The sequence below is a fragment of the Scyliorhinus torazame genome, chromosome 16, assembly GCF_047496885.1.
Source record: "Scyliorhinus torazame isolate Kashiwa2021f chromosome 16, sScyTor2.1, whole genome shotgun sequence".
In the NCBI taxonomy this organism is placed as follows: domain Eukaryota; kingdom Metazoa; phylum Chordata; class Chondrichthyes; order Carcharhiniformes; family Scyliorhinidae; genus Scyliorhinus; species Scyliorhinus torazame.
Window position 1 is genome coordinate 77,027,327 of NC_092722.1, and position 20,200 is coordinate 77,047,526.

Consider the following 20,200-nt stretch of genomic DNA (forward strand, 5'->3'; position numbering starts at 1 on the left):
TACACGTATCACAGACACCCCCTCACTCCCCGATACCCACTCACTCCCCGTATCCCGGACATCCCCTCACTCCGCGATCCATGACACCCCCTCACTCCCTGTATCCCTGACACCACCTCACTCCCCATATCCCCTACACCACCACACTCCCCGTATCCCCGACACCCCTTCACTCTCCTGTATCTCCGACACCCCCTCACATGTCGATCCACGACACCCCCTCATTCACTGATCCCAGCCACCCCCTCACTCCCCGTATCGCGGACACCCCCTCACTCCCCGTATCCCTGACACCCCTCATTCCCGGTATCCCCGACACCCCCTCACTCCCCGTATGCCCGACACCCCCGCACTCGCCCTTTCCCCGACACCCCCTCACTCCCCGATCCGACACCCCCTCAGTCCCCGATCCCTGACACCCCCTCACTCCCCGATCCCTGACAACCCCTCACTCCACGAATCACAGACAAGTCTCACTCCCCGATCCGACACCCCCTCACTCCCCGATCCGCCACCTCCTCACCCCCGTATCCACGACACCCCCTCACTCTCGGTATCCCCGACACCCCCTCACTTGCCGATCCCCGAGACCCCCTCACTCCCCGATCCCAGACACCCCCTCACTCCCCGTATCCCCGACATCCCCTCACTCCCCGTATCACTGACACACCTCACTCCCCGTATGCCCGACACCCCCTCACTCGCCGTATCCCCGACACCCATTCACTCACCGTATCCCGGACACCCCCTCACTCCCCGTATCCCCGACACTCCCTCACTCCCTGATCCTTGACACCCCCTCACTCCACGATCCCTGACACCCCCTCACTCCCCGTATCCCCGTCACCCCCTCAATCCCCGTATCCCTGACACTCCCCCACTCTCCGATCCGACACCCCCTCACTCCCCGATCCGACACGCCCTCACTCCCCGTATCCCCGACATCCCCTCACTCCCCCCCCCCGACACCCCCTCACTCCCCGTATCCTCGACACCCCCTCACTCCCCGATCCCTGACACCCCCTCACTCCCCGTATCCCCGACATCCCCTCACTCCCCGATCCCTGACACCCCCGAACTCCCCGTATCCCTGACACCCCCTCATTACCCGTATCACCGACACCACCTCACTCCCCGACTCCCCCTCACTCCCCATATCCCCGACATCCCCTCACTCCGTGATCCATGACACCCCCTCACTCCCCATATCCCCGACACACCCTCACTCCCCGTATCCCCGACACCCCCTCACTCCCCGATCCCTGACACCCCCTCACTCCCCGATCCCTGACACCCCCTCACTCCCCGTGTCCCCGACACTCCCTCACTCCCGATCCGACACCCCCTCACTCACCGATCCCAGACACCACCTCACTCCCCGTATCCCCGACACCCCCGCACTCCCCGTATCCCTGGCACCCCCTCACTCCCCGTATCCCCAACACTCCCTCACTCCCCATATCCCCGACACCCACAAGCTCCCAGTATCCCCGACACCCCCTCACACCCCGTATCCCTGACACCCCCTCACTCCACGTGTCACAGACACCCCCTCACTCCCCGATCCCCGACACCCACTCACTCCCCGTATCCCGGACATCCCCTCACTCCGCGATCCATGACACCCCCTCACTCCCTGTATCCCTGACACCCCCTCACTCCCCATATCCCCTACACCCCCACACTCCCCGTATCCCCGACACCCCTTCACTGTCCTGTATCTCCGACACCCCCTCACATGTCGATCCCCGACACCCTCTCATTCACCGATCCCAGACACCCCCTCACTCCCCGTATCGCGGACACCCCCACACACCCCGTATCCCTGACACCCCTCATTCCCGGTAGCCCCGACACCCCCTCACTTCCCGTATGCCCGACACCCCCTCACTCGCCCTTTCCCCGACACCCCCTCACTCCCCGATCCGACACCCCCTCAGTCCCCGATCCCTGACACCCCCTCACTCCCCGATCCCTGACAACCCCTCACTCCACGTATCCCGGACAAGCCTCACTCCCCGATCCGACACCCCCTCACTCCCCGATCCGCCACCTCCTCACCCCAGTATCCACGACACCCCCTCACTCTCGGTATCCCCAACACCCCCTCACTTGCCGATCCCCGAGACCCCCTCACTCCCCGATCCCAGACACCCCCTCCCTCCCCGTATCCCCGACACCCCCCGTATCACTGACACACCTCACTCTCCGTATGCCCGACATCCCCTCACTCGCCGTATCCCCGACACCCATTCACTCACCGTATCCCCGACACCCACTCACTCCCCGTATCCCTGACACCCGCTCACTCCCCGTATCCCTGACACCACCTCACTCCCCGTATCCCTGACACCACCTCACTCCCCGTATCCCCGACACACCCTCGCTCCCAGTATCCCTTACACCCCGTATCCCCGACACCCACTCACTGACCGATTCGACACCCCCTCACTCCCCGTATCCCCGACACTCCCTCACTCCCTGATCCTTGACACCCCCTCACTCCCCGATCCCTGACACCCCCTCACTCCACGTATCCCCGACACCCCCTCACTCCCCCCTCCCTGACACCCCCTCACTCCCCGTATCCCCGACAGCCCCTCACTCCCCGATCCCTGACACCCCCGAACACCCCGTATCCATGACACCCCCTCATTACCCATATCACCGACACCCCCTCACTCCCCGATCCCCCCTCACTCCCCATATCCCCGACACCCCCTCACTCCCCGATCCCTGACACCCCCTCATCCCCGTATCCCCGACACTCCCTCACTCCCGATCCGACACCCCCTCACTCCCCGATGCGACAATTCCTCACTCCCCTTATCCCCGACACCCCCTCACTCCCCGTATACACGTCACCCCCTCACTCCCCGTATTATCCCCGACACCCCCTCACTCCCCGTATCCCCGACACCCCGTCACTCGCCGTATCCCCGACACCCCCTCACTCCCCGTATCCCCGACACCCGCTCACACCCGTATCCCTGACACCCCCTCACTCCCCGTATCCCTGACACCCCCTCACTCGCCGATCCGACACCCCCTCATTCCCCGTACCCCCGAAACCCCCTCACTCCCCGTATTACTGACACCACCTTACTCCCCGTATCCACGACACCCCCTCACTCCCCATATCCCCGACACCCCCTCACTCCCCGATCCCCGACACCCCCTCACTCCACGATCCCTGACACCCCCTCACTCCCCGTATCCCCGACACCCCCTCAATCCCCGTATCCCTGACACTCCCTCACTCTCCGATCCGACACCCCATCACTCCCGATCCGACACGCCCTCACTCCCCGTATCCCCGACACCCCCCGTATCACTGACACACCTCACTCCCCGTATGCCCGACATCCCCTCACTCGCCGTATCCCCGACACCCATTCACTCACCGTATCCCCGACACCCACTCACTCCCCGTATCCCTGACACCCGCTCACTCCCAGTATCCCTGACACCACCTCACTCCCCGTATCCCTGACAACACCTCACTCCCCGTATCCCCGACACACCCTCGCTCCCAGTATCCCTTACACCCCGTATCCCCGACACCCACTCACTGACCGATTCGACACCCCCTCACTCCCCGTATCCCCGACACTCCCTCACTCCCTGATCCTTGACACCCCCTCACTCCCCGATCCCTGACACCCCCTCACTCCACGTATCCCCGACACCCCCTCACTCCCCCCTCCCTGACACCCCCTCACTCCCCGTATCCCCGACAGCCCCTCACTCCCCGATCCCTGACACCCCCGAACACCCCGTATCCATGACACCCCCTCATTACCCATATCACCGACACCCCCTCACTCCCCGATCCCCCCTCACTCCCCATATCCCCGACACCCCCTCACTCCCCGATCCCTGACACCCCCTCATCCCCGTATCCCCGACACTCCCTCACTCCCGATCCGACACCCCCTCACTCCCCGATGCGACAATTCCTCACTCCCCTTATCCCCGACACCCCCTCACTCCCCGTATACACGTCACCCCCTCACTCCCCGTATTATCCCCGACACCCCCTCACTCCCCGTATCCCCGACACCCCGTCACTCGCCGTATCCCCGACACCCCCTCACTCCCCGTATCCCCGACACCCGCTCACACCCGTATCCCTGACACCCCCTCACTCCCCGTATCCCTGACACCCCCTCACTCGCCGATCCGACACCCCCTCATTCCCCGTACCCCCGAAACCCCCTCACTCCCCGTATTACTGACACCACCTTACTCCCCGTATCCACGACACCCCCTCACTCCCCATATCCCCGACACCCCCTCACTCCCCGATCCCCGACACCCCCTCACTCCACGATCCCTGACACCCCCTCACTCCCCGTATCCCCGACACCCCCTCAATCCCCGTATCCCTGACACTCCCTCACTCTCCGATCCGACACCCCATCACTCCCGATCCGACACGCCCTCACTCCCCGTATCCCCGACACCCCCTCACTCCACGATCCCTGACACCCCCTCACTCCCAGTATCCCCGACATCCCCTCACTCCCCCCCGACACCCCCTCACTCCCCGTATCCTCGACACCCCCTCACTCCCCGATCCCTGACACCCCCTCACTCCCCGTATCACCGACACCCCCTCACTCCCCGACACCCCCTCACTCCCCATATCCCCGACATCCCCTCACTCCCCGTTTCCCCGACACCCTCTCACTCCCCGTATCCCCGACACCCCCTCACTCCCTGTATCCCCGAAACCCCCTCACTCCCCATATCCCCGACACCCCCTCACTCCCCGTATCACCTTCACCCCCTCACTCCCCGTATCCCCGACACACCCTCACTCCCTGTATCCCCAACACCCCCAAACTCCACGTATCCCCGACACACCCTCACTCCCCGTATCCCCAACACACCCTCACTCCCCGTGTCCCCGACACACCCTCACTCCCCATATCCCCGACACCCTCCCACGCCCCGTATCCCCGACACCCCCTCACTCCCCGTATCCTCGACACCCCCTCACTCCCCGATCCGACACCCCCTCACTCCCCGTAACCCCGACACCCCCTCACTCCACATATCCCTGAGAACCCCTCACTCCCAGTATCCCCGACACCCCCTCACCTCCCCGTAACCCCGACACCCCCTCACTCGCAGTATCCCTGACACCCCCTCACTCCCTGTATCCCCGATACCCCTCACTCCCCGTATCCGTGACACCCCCTCACTCCCCGTATGCCCAACACCCCCTCACTCCCCGATCCCTGACACCCCCTCACTCGCCGTATCCCTGGCATCCCTCACTCCCCGATCCGACACCCCCTCACTCCCCGGATCCCCGACACCCACTCACTCCCCGTATCCCCGACATCCCCTCACTCCCCGTATGCCCAGCACCCCCTCACTCCCCGTATCCCCGACACCCCCTCACTCCCCATATCACGGACACCCCCTCACTCCCCGATCCCTGACACCCCCTCACTCCCCGATCCGACACCCACTCACTCCCCGTATCCCTGACACCCCCTCACTCCCCGATCCCTGACACCCCCTCACTCCCCGATCCGACACCCACTCACTCCCCGTATCCCTGACACCCACTCACTCCCCGTATCCCCGACACATCCTCACTCCCCGTATCCCCGACACCCCTTCACTCCCCGTATCCCAGACACCCCCTCACTCCCCGTATCCCTTACACCCCCTCAATCGCCGTATCCCCGACACTCCCTCACTCCCTGTATCCCCGACACCCCCTCACTCCCCGATCCCGGACACCCCCTCACTCCCCGATCCGACACCCACTCACTCCCCGTACCCCCGACACACCCTCACTCCCCAATCCGACACCCCCTCACTCCCAGTATCCCCGATACCCACTCACTCCCCTTATCCCTGACACTCCCTCACTCCCCGTTCCCAGACACCCCCTCACTGCCCGATCCATGACACCCCCTCACCCCCGTATCCCCGACACCCCCTCATTCCCTGTATCCCCAACACCGCCTCACGCCCCGTATCCCCGACACCTCCTCACTCCCCGTATCCCCGACACCCTCTCACTCCCCGTATCCCCGACACCCTCTCACACCCCGTATCCCCAACACCCCGTCACTCCCCGTTTCCCCGACACCCCCTCACTGCCCGTATCCTCGACACCCCCTCACTCCCCGATCTGACACCGCCTCAATCCCTGTATCCCCGACAGCCCCTCAATCCCCGTATCCCCGACACCCCCTCCCACCCCGTATCCCCAACACCCCCTCACTCCACGTATTCACAACACCCCCTCACTCCCCGATCGGACACCCCCTCACTCAACGTATCCTCGACACCCCCTCACTCCCTGTATCCCCGACATCCCCTCACCCCCCGTATCCCCGACACCCCCTCACTCCCCGTATCCCCGACACTCCTCACTCCCCGTAACCCAGACACCCCCTCACTCCCCGTATCCCCGACACACCCTCACTCCCCGTATCCCCGACACTCCCTCACTCCCTGTATCCCCGACACCCCCTCACTCCCCGATCGCTGACACCCCCTCACTCCCCGATCCGACACCCACTCACTCCACGTATCCCCATCACCCCCTCACTCCCCGATCCGACACCCCCTCACTCCCCGTATCCCCGACACCCCCTCACTCCCCGTATCCCCGACACCCCCTCACTCCCCGATCCCTGACACCCCCTCACTCCCCAATCCCTAACACCCCCTCACTCCCCGTTTCCCAGACACCCCTTCACTCCCCATATCCCCGACACCCTCTCACTCCCCGTATCCCCGACACCCTCTCACTCCCCGTATCCCTGACACCCCCTCACTCCCGTATCCCAGACACCCCCTCACTCCCCGTATCCCAGACACCCCCTCACACACCGTATCCCCGACACCCCCTCACTCCCCGGATCCCCGACACCCACTCACTCCCCGTATCCCTTACACCCCCTCAATCCCCGTATCCCCGACACTCCCTCACACCCTGTATCCCCGACACCCCCTCACTCCCCGATCCCGGACACCCCCTCACTCCCCGAATCCCCGACACACCCTCACTCCCCGTATCCCCGACCCCCCTTTCACTCCCCAATCCGACACCCCCTCAATCCCAGTGTCCCCGACACCCCCTCACTCCCCGTATCCCTGACACTCCCTCACTCCCCGTTCCCTGACACCCCCTCACTGCCCGATCCCTGACACCCCTCACACGCCATATCTCCGACACCCCCTCACTCCCCAATCCGACACTCCCTCACTCCCAGTATCCCCGACACCCCCTCACTCCCAGTATCCCTGACACTCCCTCACTCCCCGTTCCCTGACACCCACTCACTCCCCATATCCCCGACACCCCCTCACTCCCCGTAACCCTGACACCCCATCACTCCCCGATCCGACACCCCCTCACTCCCCGTATCCCAGACACCCCCTCACACACCGTATCCCCGACACCCCCTCACTCCCCGGATCCCCGACACCCACTCACTCCCCGTATCCCCGACACCCCATCACTCCCCGTATCCCAGACACCCCCTCAATCCCCGTATCCATTACACCCCCTCAATCCCCGTATCCCCGACACTCCCTCACTCCCTGTATCCCCGACACTCCCTCACTCCCCGATCCCGGACACCCCCTCACTCCCCGTATCCCCGACACATCCTCACTCCCCGTATCCCCGACACCCCTTCACTCCCCAATCCGACACCCCCTCACTCCCAGTATCTCCGACACCCCCTCACTCCCCGTATCCCTGACACCCCCTCACTGCCCGATCCCTGACAACCCCTCACAGCCCGTATCCCTGACACCCCCTCACTCCCCAATCTGACACTCCCTAACTCCCAGTATCCCAGACACCCGCTCACTCCCAGTATCCCTGACACTCCCTCACTCCCCGTTCCCTGACACCCCCTCACTCCCCGTATCCCAGACACCCCCTCACTCCCCGTATCCCTGACACCCCCTCACTGCCCGATCCCTGACACCCCCTCACTCCCCGTATCCCTGACACCCCCTCACTGCCCGATCCCTGACACTCCCTCACTCCCCGTATCCCCGACACCCCCTCATTCCCTGTATCCCCAACACCGCCTCACGCCCCGTATCCCCGACACCTCCTCACTCCCCGTATCCCCGACACCCTCTCACTCCCCGTATCCTCGACACCCTCTCACTCCCCGTATCCCCGACACCCCCTCACTCCCCGTATCCCTGACACCCCCTCACTGCCCGTATTCCCGACACCCCCTCACTCCCCGATCTGACACCGCCTCAATCCCTGTATCCCCGACAGCCCCTCAATCCCCGAATCCCCGACACCCCCTCACACCCCGTATCCCCAACACCCCTCACTCCACGTATTCACGACACCCCCTCACTCCCCGATCGGACACCCCCTCACTCAACGTATCCTCGACACCCCCTCACTCCCTGTATCCCCGTCATCCCCTCACTCCCCGTATCCCCGACACCCCCTCACTCCCCGTATCCCCGACACTCCTCACTCCCCGTATCCCAGACACCCCCTCACTCCCCGTATCCCCGACACACCCTCACTCCCCGTATCCCCGACACTCCCTCACTCCCCGATCGCTGACACTCCCTCACTCCCCGATCCGACACCAACTCACACCACGTATCCCCAACACCCCCTCACTCCCAGTATCCCTGACACTCCCTCACTCCCCGTTCCCTGACACCCCCTCACTCCCCAATCCCTGACACCCCCTCACTCCCCGTATCCCAGACACCCCCTCACTCCCCATATCCCCAACACCCCCTCAATCCCCGTAACCCTGACACCCCCTCACTCCCCGATCCGACACCACCTCAATCCCCGTATCCATTACACCCCCTCAATCCCCCTATCCCCGACACTCCCTCACTCCCTGTATCCCCGACACCCCCTCACTCCCCGATCCCGGACACCCCCTCACTCCCCGTATCCCCGACACATCCTCACTCCCCGTATCCCCGACACCCCTTCACTCCCCAATCCGACACCGCCTCACTCCCAGTATCTCCGACACCCCCTCACTCCCCGTATCCCTGACACCCCCTCACTGCCCGATCCCTGACACCCCCTCACACCCCGTATCCCCGACACCCCCTCACTCCCCAATCCGACACTCCCTCACTCCCAGTATCCCCGACACCCCCTCACTCCCAGTATCACTGACACTCCCTCACTCCCCGTTCCCTGACACCCCCTCACTGCTCGATCCCTGACACGCCCTCACTCCCCGTATCCCCGACACCCCCTCATTCCCTGTATCCCCAACACCGCCTCACGCCCCGTATCCCCGACACCTCCTCACTCCCCGTATCCCCGACACCCACTCACTCCCCGTATCCTCGACACCCTCTCACTCCCCGTATCCCCGACACCCCCTCACTCCCCGTATCCCTGACACCCCCTCACTCCCCGTATCCCCGACACCCCCTCACTGCCCGTATTCCCGACACCCCCTCACTCCCCCGATCTGACACCGCCTCAATCCCTGTATCCCCGACAGCCCCTCAATCCCCGAATCCCCGACACCCCCTCACACCCCGTATCCCCAACACCCCCTCACTCCACGTATTCACGACACCCCCTCACTCCCCGATCGGACACCCCCTCACTCAACGTATCCTCGACACCCCCTCACTCCCTGTATCCCCGTCATCCCCTCACTCCCCGTATCCCCGACACCCCCTCACTCCCCGTATCCCCGACACTCCTCACTCCCTGTATCCCAGACACCCCCTCACTCCCCGTATCCCCGACACACCCTCACTCCCCGTATCCCCGACACTCCCTCACTCCCCGATCGCTGACAACCCCTCACTGCCCGATCCCTGACACCCACTCACTCCCCGTATCCCCGACACCCCCTCACTCCCCAATCCGACACCCCCTCACTCAACGTATCCTCGACACCCCCTCACTCAATGTATCTCCGACATCCCCACAATCCCCGTATCCCCGACACCCCCTCAATCCCCGTATCCCTGACACTCCCTCACTGCCTGTATCCCCGACACCGCCTCACTCCCCGATCCCGGACACCCCCTCACTCCCCGATCCGACACCCCCTCACTCCCAGTATCCCCGACACCCACTCACTCCCCGTATCCCTGACACTCCCTCACTCCCCGTTTCCTGACACCCCCTCACTGTCCGATCCATAACACCCCCTCACTCCCCGTATCCCCGACACCCCCTCATTCCCTGTATCCACAACACCGCCTCACGCCCCGTATCCCCGACACCTCCTCACTCCCCGTATCCCCGACACCCTCTCACTCCCTGTATCCCCGACACCCTCTCACACCCCGTATCCCCGACACCCCCTCACTCCCCGTATCCCCGACACCCCCTCACTGCCCGTATCCCCGACACCCCCTCAATCCCCGATCTGACACCGCCTCAATCCCTGTATCCCCGACAGCCCCTCAATCCCCGTATCCCCGACACCCCCTCACCCCCCGTATCCCCAACACCCCCTCACTCCACGTATTCACAACACCCCCTCACTCCCCGATCGGACACACCCTCACTCAACGTATCCTCGACACCCCCTCACTCCCCGTATCCCCGACACTCCTCACTCCCCGTATCCCAGGCACCCCCTCACTCCCCGTATCCCCGACACACCCTCACTCCCCGATCCGACACCCCCTCACTCCCCGTATCCCAGACACCCCCTCACTCCCCATATCCCCGACACCCCCTCACTCCCCGTATCCCCGACACCATCTCACTCCCCGTATCCCTGACACCCCCCCACTACTCGATCCGACACCCCCTCACTCCCCGTATCCCAGACACCCCCTCACACACCGTATCCCCGACACCCCCTCACTCCCCGGATCCCCGACACCCACTCACTCCCCGTATCCCCGACACCCCCTCACTCCCCGTATCCCAGACACCCCCTCACTCCCCGTATCCCTTACACCCCCTCAATCCCCGTATCCCCGACACTCCCTCACTCCCTGTATCCCCGACACCCCCTCACTCCCCGATCCCGGACACCCACTCACTCCCCGTATCCCCGACACATCCTCACTCCCCGTATCCCCGACACCCCTTCACTCCCCAACCCGACACCCCCTCACTCCCCGTATCCCTGATACTCCCTCACTCCCCGTTCCCTGACACCCCCTCACTGCTCGATCCCTGACACCCCCTCACTCCCCGTATCCCCGACACCCACTCATTCCCTGTATCCCCGACACCGCATCATGCCCCGTATCCCCGACACCTCCTCACTCCCCGCATCCCCGACACCCTGTCACTCCCCGTATCCCCGACACCCCCTCACTCCCCAATCCGACACCCCCTCACTCCCAGTATCCCTGACACTCCCTCACTCCCCGTTTCCTGACACCCCCTCACTGTCCGATCCATGACACCCCCTCACTCCCCGATCCGACACCCACTCACTCCCCGTATCCCCGACACCCCCTCACTCCCCAATCCGACACCCCCTCACTCCCAGTATCCCCGACACCCACTCACTCCCCGTATCCCTGACACTCCCTCACTCCCCGTTTCCTGACACCCCCTCACTGTCCGATCCATGACACCCCCTCACTCCCCGTATCCCCGACACCCCCTCATTCCCTGTATCCACAACACCGCCTCACGCCCCGTATCCCCGACACCTCCTCACTCCCCGTATCCCCGACACCCTCTCACTCCCTGTATCCCCGACACCCTCTCACACCCCGTATCCCCGACACCCCCTCACTCCCCGTATCCCCGACACCCCCTCACTGCCCGTATCCCCGACACCCCCTCACTCCCCGATCTGACACCGCCTCAATCCCTGTATCCCCGACAGCCCCTCAATCCCCGTATCCCCGACACCCCCTCACACCCCGTATCCCCAACACCCCCTCACTCCACGTATTCACAACACCCCCTCACTCCCCGATCGGACACACCCTCACTCAACGTATCCTCGACACCCCCTCACTCCCCGTATCCCCGACACTCCTCACTCCCCGTATCCCAGGCACCCCCTCACTCCCCGTATCCCCGACACACCCTCACTCCCCGATCCGACACCCCCTCACTCCCCGTATCCCCGACACCCCCTCACTCCCAGTATCCCCGACACCCCCTCACTCCCCAATCCCTGACACCCCCTCACTCCCCGTATCCCAGACACCCCCTCACTCCCCATATCCCCGACACCCCCTCACTCCCCGTATCCCCGACACCATCTCACTCCCCGTATCCCTGACACCCCCCCACTCCCCGATCCGACACCCCCTCACTCCCCGTATCCCAGACACCCCCTCACACACCGTATCCCCGACACCCCCTCACTCCCCGGATCCCCGACACCCACTCACTCCCCGTATCCCCGACACCCCCTCACTCCCCGTATCCCAGACACCCCCTCACTCCCCGTATCCCTTACACCCCCTCAATCCCCGTATCCCCGACACTCCCTCACTCCCTGTATCCCCGACACCCCCTCACTCCCCGATCCCGGACACCTACTCACTCCCCGTATCCCCGACACATCCTCACTCCCCAACCCGACACCCCCTCACTCCCCGTATCCCTGACACTCCCTCACTCCCCGTTCCCTGACACCCCCTCACTGCTCGATCCCTGACACCCCCTCACTCCCCGTATCCCCGACACCCACTCATTCCCTGTATCCCCTACACCGCATCATGCCCCGTATCCCCGACACCTCCTCACTCCCCGCATCCCCGACACCCTGTCACTCCCCGTATCCCCGACACCCTCTCACTCCCCGTATCCTCGACACCCTCTCACTCCCCGTATCCCCGACACCCTCTCACTCCCCGTATCCTCGACACCCTCTCACTCCCCGTATCCCCGACACCCCCTCACTCACCGTATCCCCGACACCCCCTCACTGCCCGTATCCCCGACACCCCCTCACTCCCAGATCTGACACCGCCTCAATCCGTGTCCCCGACAGCCCCTCAATCCCCGTATCCCCGACACCCCTCACACCCTGTATCCCCAACACCCCCTCACTCCACGTATTCACGACACCCCATCACTCCCCGATCGGACACCCCCTCACTCAACGTATCCTCGACACCCCCTCACACCCTGTATCCCCGACATCCCCTCACTCCCCGTATCCCCGACACCCCCTCACTCCCCGTATCCCCGACACTCCTCACTCCCCGTATCCCCGACACTCCGCACTGCCCGTATCCAAGACACCCCCTCACTCCCCGTATCCCCGACACACCCTCACTCCGCGTATCCCCGATACTCCCTCACTCCCCGTATCCCCGATACTCCCTCACTCCCAGTATCCCTGACACCCACTCACTCCCTGATCCGACACCCACTCACTCCACGTATCCCCAACACCCCCGCACTCCCCGTATCCCTGACACTCCCACACTCCCCGTTCCCTGACACCCCCTCACTCCCCGTATCCCCGACACCCCCTCACTCCCCAGTCCGACACCCCCTCACTCCCAGTATCCCCGACACCCCCTCACTCCCCGACACCCCCTCATTCCCCGTATCCCCGACACCCCCTCACTCCCCGTATCCCCAACACCGCCTCACGCCCCGTTTCCCCGACACCCCCTCACTGCCCGTATCCCCGACACCCCCTCACTCCCCGATCTGACACCGCCTCAATCCCTGTATCCCCGACAGCCCCTCAATCCCCGTATCTCCGACACCCCCTCACACCCCATATCCCCAACACAGCCTCACTCCACGTATTCACGACACCCCCTCACTCCCCGATCGGACACCCCCTCACTCAACGTATCCTCGACACCCCCTCACTCAATGTATCCCCGACATCCCCTCACTCCCCGTATCCCCGACACCCCCTCACTCCCCGTATCCCCGACACTCCTCACTCCCCGTATCCCAGACACCCCCTCAGTCCCCGTATCCCCGACACACCCTCACTCCCCGTATCCCCGACACTCCCTCACTCCCTGTATCCCCGACACTCCCTCACTCCCCGATCAGACACCCACTCACTCCACGTATCCCCAACACCCCCTCACTCCCCGATCCAACACCCCCTCACTCCCCGTATCCCCGACACCCCCTCACTCCCCGTATCCCCGACACCCCCTCACTCCCCGTATCCCCGACACCCCCTCACTCCCCAATCCCTGACACCCCCTCACTCCCCGTATCCCAGAAAACCCCTCACTCCCCGAATCCCCGACACCCCCTCACACCCCGTATCCCCAACACCCCCTCACTCCACGTATTCACGACACCCCCTCACTCCCCGATCGGACACCCCCTCACTCAACGTATCCTCGACACCCCCTCACTCCCTGTATCCCCGTCATCCCCTCACTCCCCGTATCCCCGACACCCCCTCACTCCCCGTATCCCCGACACTCCTCACTCCCCGTATCCCAGGCACCCCCTCACTCCCCGTATCCCCGACACACCCTCACTCCCCGTATCCCCGACACTCCCTCACTCCCCGATCGCTGACACTCCCTCACTCCCCGATCCGACACCCACTCACACCACGTATCCCCAACACCCCCTCACTCCCCGTATCCCTGACACTCCCTCACTCCCCGTTCCCTGACAACCCCTCACTGCCCGATCCCTGACACCCACTCACTCCCCGTATCCCCGACACCCCCTCACTCCCCAATCCGACACCCCCTCACTCAACGTATCCTCGACACCCCCTCACTCAATGTATCTCCGACATCCCCTCAATCCCCGTATCCCCGACACCCCCTCAATCCCCGTATCCCTGACACTCCCTCACTGCCTGTATCCCCGACACCGCCTCACTCCCCGATCCCGGACACCCCCTCACTCCCCGATCCGACACCCACTCACTCCCCGTATCCCCGACACCCCCTCACTCCCCAATCCGACACCCCCTCACTCCCAGTATCCCCGACACCCACTCACTCCCCGTATCCCTGACACTCCCTCACTCCCCGTTTCCTGACACCCCCTCACTGCCCGATCCATGACACCCCCTCACTCCCCGTATCCCCGACACCCCCTCATTCCCTGTATCCCCAACACCGCCCCACGCCCCGTATCCCCGACACCTCCTCACTCCCCGTATCCCCGACACCCTCTCACTCCCTGTATCCCCGACACCCTCTCACACCCCGTATCCCCGACACCCCCTCACTCCCCGTATCCCCGACACCCCCTCACTGCCCGTATCCCCGACACCCCCTCACTCCCCGATCTGACACCGCCTCAATCCCTGTATCCCCGACAGCCCCTCAATCCCCGTATCCCCGACATCCCCTCACACCCCGTATCCCCAACACCCCCTCACTCCACGTATTCACAACACACCCTCACTCCCCGATCGGACACACCCTCACTCAACGTATCCTCGACACCCCCTCATTCCCCGTATCCCCGACACTCCTCACTCCCCGTATCCCAGGCACCCCCTCACTCCCCGTATCCCCGACACACCCTCACTCCCCGTATCCCCGACACTCCCTCACTCCCTGTATCCACGACACCCCCTCGCTCCCCGATCGCTGACACCCCCTCACTCCCCGATCCGACACCCCCTCACTCCCCGTATCCCCGACACCCCATCACTCCCCGTATCCCCGACACCCCCTCACTCCCCAATCCCTGACACCCCCTCACTCCCCGTATCCCAGATACCCCCTCACTCCCCGATCCGACACCCCCTCTCTCCCCGTATCCCCGACACCCCATCACTCCCCGTATCCCCGACACCCCCTCACTCCCCAATCCCTGACACCCCCTCACTCCCCGTATCCCAGACACCCCCTCACACACCGTATCCCCGACACCCCCTCACTCCCCGGATCCCCGACACCCACTCACTCCCCGTATCCCCGACACCCCCTCACTCCCCGGATCCCAGACACCCCCTCACTCCCCGTATCCCTTACACCCCCTCAATCCCCGTATCCCCGACACTCCCGCACTCCCTGTATCCCCGACACCCCCTCACTCCCCGATCCCGGACACCCACTCACTCCCCGTATCCCCGACACTCCCTCACTCCCTGTATCCCCGACACCCCCTCACTCCCCGATCCCGGACACCCACTCACTCCCCGTATCCCCGACACATCCTCACTCCCCGTATCCCTGACACTCCCTCACTCCCCGTTCCGTGACCCCCCCTGACTGCTCGATCCCTGACACCCCCTCACTCCCCGTATCCCCGACACCCACTCATTCCCTGTATCCCCTACACCGCATCATGCCCCGTATCCCCGACACCTCCTCACTCCCCGCATCCCCGACACCCTGTCACTCCCCGCATCCCCGACACCCTGTCACTCCCCGTATCCTCGACACCCTCTCACTCCCCGTATCCCCGACACCCTCTCACTCCCCGTATCCTCGACACCCTCTCACTCCCCGTATCCCCGACACCCCCTCACTCACCGTATCCCCGACACCCCCTCACTGCCCGTATCCCCGACACCCCCTCACTCCCCGATCTGACACCGCCTCAATCCGTGTCCCCGACAGCCCCTCAATCCCCGTATCCCCGACACCCCTCACACCCTGTATCCCCAACACCCCCTCACTCCACGTATTCACGACACCCCATCACTCCCCGATCGGACACCCCCTCACTCAACGTATCCTCGACACCCCCTCACACCCTGTATCCCCGACATCCCCTCACTCCCCGTATCCCCGACACCCCCTCACTCCCCGTATCCCCGACACTCCTCACTCCCCGTATCCCCGAAACTCCGCACTCCCCGTATCCCAGACACCCCCTCACTCCCCGTATCCCCGACACACCCTCACTCCCCGTATCCCCGATACTCCCTCACTGCCCGTATCCCCGATACTCCCTCACTCCCAGTATCCCTGACACCCACTCACTCCCTGATCCGACACCCACTCACTCCACGTATCCCCAACACCCCCGCACTCCCCGTATCCCTGACACTCCCACACTCCCCGTTCCCTGACAACCCCTCACTGCCCCATCCCCGACACCCCCTCACTCCCAGTATCCCCGACACCCCCTCACTCCCCGACACCCCCTCATTCCCCGTATCCCCAACACCCCCTCACTCCCCGTATCCCCAACACCGCCTCACGCCCCGTTTCCCCGACACCTCCTCACTCCCCGTATCCCCGACACCCTCTCATTCCCCGTATCCCCGACACCCTCTCACTCCCCGTATCCTCGACATCCCCTCACTCCCCGTATCCCCGACACCCCCTCACTGCCCGTATCCCCGACACCCCCTCACTCCCCGATCTGACACCGCCTCAATCCCTGTATCCCCGACAGCCCCTCAATCACCGTATCCACGACACCCCCTCACACCCCATATCCCCAACACCCCCTCACTCCACGTATTCACGACACCCCCTCACTCCCCGATCGGACACCCCCTCACTCAACATATCCTCGACACCCCCTCACTCAATGTATCCCCGACATCCCCTCACTCCCCGTATCCCCGACACCCCCTCACTCCCCGTATCCCCGACACTCCTCACTCCCCGTATCCCAGACACCCCCTCAGTCCCCGTATCCCCGACACCCCTTCACTCCCCAACCCGACACTCCCTCACTCCCTGTATCCCCGACACTCCCTCACTCCCCGTTCCCTGACCCGCCCTGACTGCTCGATCCCTGACACCCCCTCACTCCCCGTATCCCCGACACCCACTCATTCCCTGTATCCCCTACACCGCATCATGCCCCGTATCCCCGACACCTCCTCACTCCCCGCATCCCCGACACCCTCTCACTCCCCGTATCCTCGACACCCTCTCACTCCCCGTATCCCCGACACCCTCTCACTCCCCGTATCCTCGACACCCTCTCACTCCCCGTATCCCCGACACCCCCTCACTCACCGTATCCCCGACACCCCCTCACTGCCCGTATCCCCGACACCCCCTCACTCCCCGATCTGACACCGCCTCAATCCGTGTCCCCGACAGCCCCTCAATCCCCGTATCCCCGACACCCCTCACACCCTGTATCCCCAACACCCCCTCACTCCACGTATTCACGACACCCCATCACTCGCCGATCGGACACCCCCTCACTCAACGTATCCTCGACACCCCCTCACACCCTGTATCCCCGACATCCCCTCACTCCCCGTATCCCCGCCACCCCCTCACTCCCCGTATCCCCGACACTCCTCACTCCCCGTATCCCCGAAACTCCGCACTCCCCGTATCCCAGACACCCCCTCACTCCCCGTATCCCCGACACACCCTCACTCCCCGTATCCCCGATACTCCCTCACTGCCCGTATCCCCGATACTCCCTCACTCCCAGTATCCCAGACACCCACTCACTCCCTGATCCGACACCCACTCACTCCACGTATCCCCAACACCCCCGCACTCCCCGTATCCCTGACACTCCCACACTCCCCGTTCCCTGACAACCCCTCACTGCCCCATCCCTGACACCCCCTCACTCCCCGTATCCCCGACACCCCCTCACTCCCCAGTCCGACACCCCCTCACTCCCAGTATCCCCGACACCCCCTCACTCCCCGACACCCCCTCATTCCCCGTATCCCCGACACCCCCTCACTCCCCGTATCCCCAACACCGCCTCACGCCCCGTTTCCCCGACACCAACTCACTCCCCGTATCCCCGACACCCTGTCACTCCCCGTATCCCCGACACCCTCTCACTCCCCGTATCCTCGACATCCCCTCACTCCCCGTATCCCCGACACCCCCTCACTGCCCGTATCCCCGACACCCCCTCACTCCCCGATCTGACACCGCCTCAATCCCTGTATCCCCGACAGCCCCTCAATCCCCGTATCCCCGACACCCCCTCACACCCCATATCCCCAACACCCCCTCACTCCACGTATTCACGACACCCCCTCACTCCCCGATCGGACACCCCCTCACTCAACATATCCTCGACACCCCCTCACTCAATGTATCCCCGACATCCCCTCACTCCCCGTATCCCCGACACCCCCTCACTCCCCGTATCCCCGACACTCCTCACTCCCCGTATCCCAGACACCCCCTCAGTCCCCGTATCCCCGACACACCCTCACTCCCCGTATCCCCGACACTCCCTCACTCCCTGTATCCCCGACACTCCCTCACTCCCTGATCAGACACCCACTCACTCCACGTATCCCCAACACCCCCTCACTCCCCGATCCAACACCCCCTCACTCCCCGTATCCCCGACACCCCCCTCACTCCCCGTATCCCCGACACCCCCACACTCCCCGATCCCTGACACCCCCTCACTCCCCGATCCGACACCCCCTCACTCCCCGTATCCCCGACACCCCCTCACTCCCCGTATCCCCGACACCCCCTCACTCCCCAATCCCTGACACCCCCTCACTCCCCGTATCCCAGATACCCCCTCACTCCCCGATCCGACACCCCCTCACTCCCCATATCCCAGACACCCCCTCACACACCGTATCCCCGACACCCCCTCACTCCCCGGATCCCCGACACCCACTCACTCCCCGTATCCCCGACACCCCCTCACTCCCCGTATCCCAGACACCCCCTCACTCCCCGTATCCCTTACACCCCCTCAATCCCCGTATCCCCGACACTCCCTCACTCCCTGTATCCCCGACACCCCCTCACTCCCCGATCCCGGACACCCACTCACTCCTCGTATCCCCGACACATCCTCACTCCCCGTATCCCCGACACCCCTTCACTCCCCAACCCGACACCCCCTCACTCCCCGTATCCCTGACACTCCCTCACTCCCCGTTCCCTGACCCCCCCTGACTGCTCGATCCCTGACACCCCCTCACTCCCCGTATCCCCGACACCCACTCATTCCCTGTATCCCCTACACCGCATCATGCCCCGTATCCCCGACACCTCCTCACTCCCCGCATCCCCGACACCCTGTCACTCCCCGTATCCCCGACACCCTCTCACTCCCCGTATCCTCGACACCCTCTCACTCCCCGTATCCCCGACACCCCCTCACTCACCGTATCCCCGACACCCCCTCACTCCCCGATCTGACACCGCCTCAATCCGTGTCCCCGACAGCCCCTCAATCCCCGTATCCCCGACACCCCTCACACCCTGTATCCCCAACACCCCCTCACTCCACGTATTCACGACACCCCATCACTCCCCGATCGGACACCCCCTCACTCAACGTATCCTCGACACCCCCTCACACCCTGTATCCCCGACATCCCCTCACTCCCCGTATCCCCGACACCCCCTCACTCCCCGTATCCCCGAC

The 20,200-nt window shown here is 64.5% G+C and overlaps 1 protein-coding gene across 1 annotated transcript in view; it reads right to left on the reverse strand.

The window, feature by feature from the left end:
• The window catches only part of LOC140392886 (chloride channel protein-like), a 1,200,068-nt gene that overhangs the window by 609,132 nt on the left and 570,736 nt on the right, over positions 1-20,200 (reverse strand).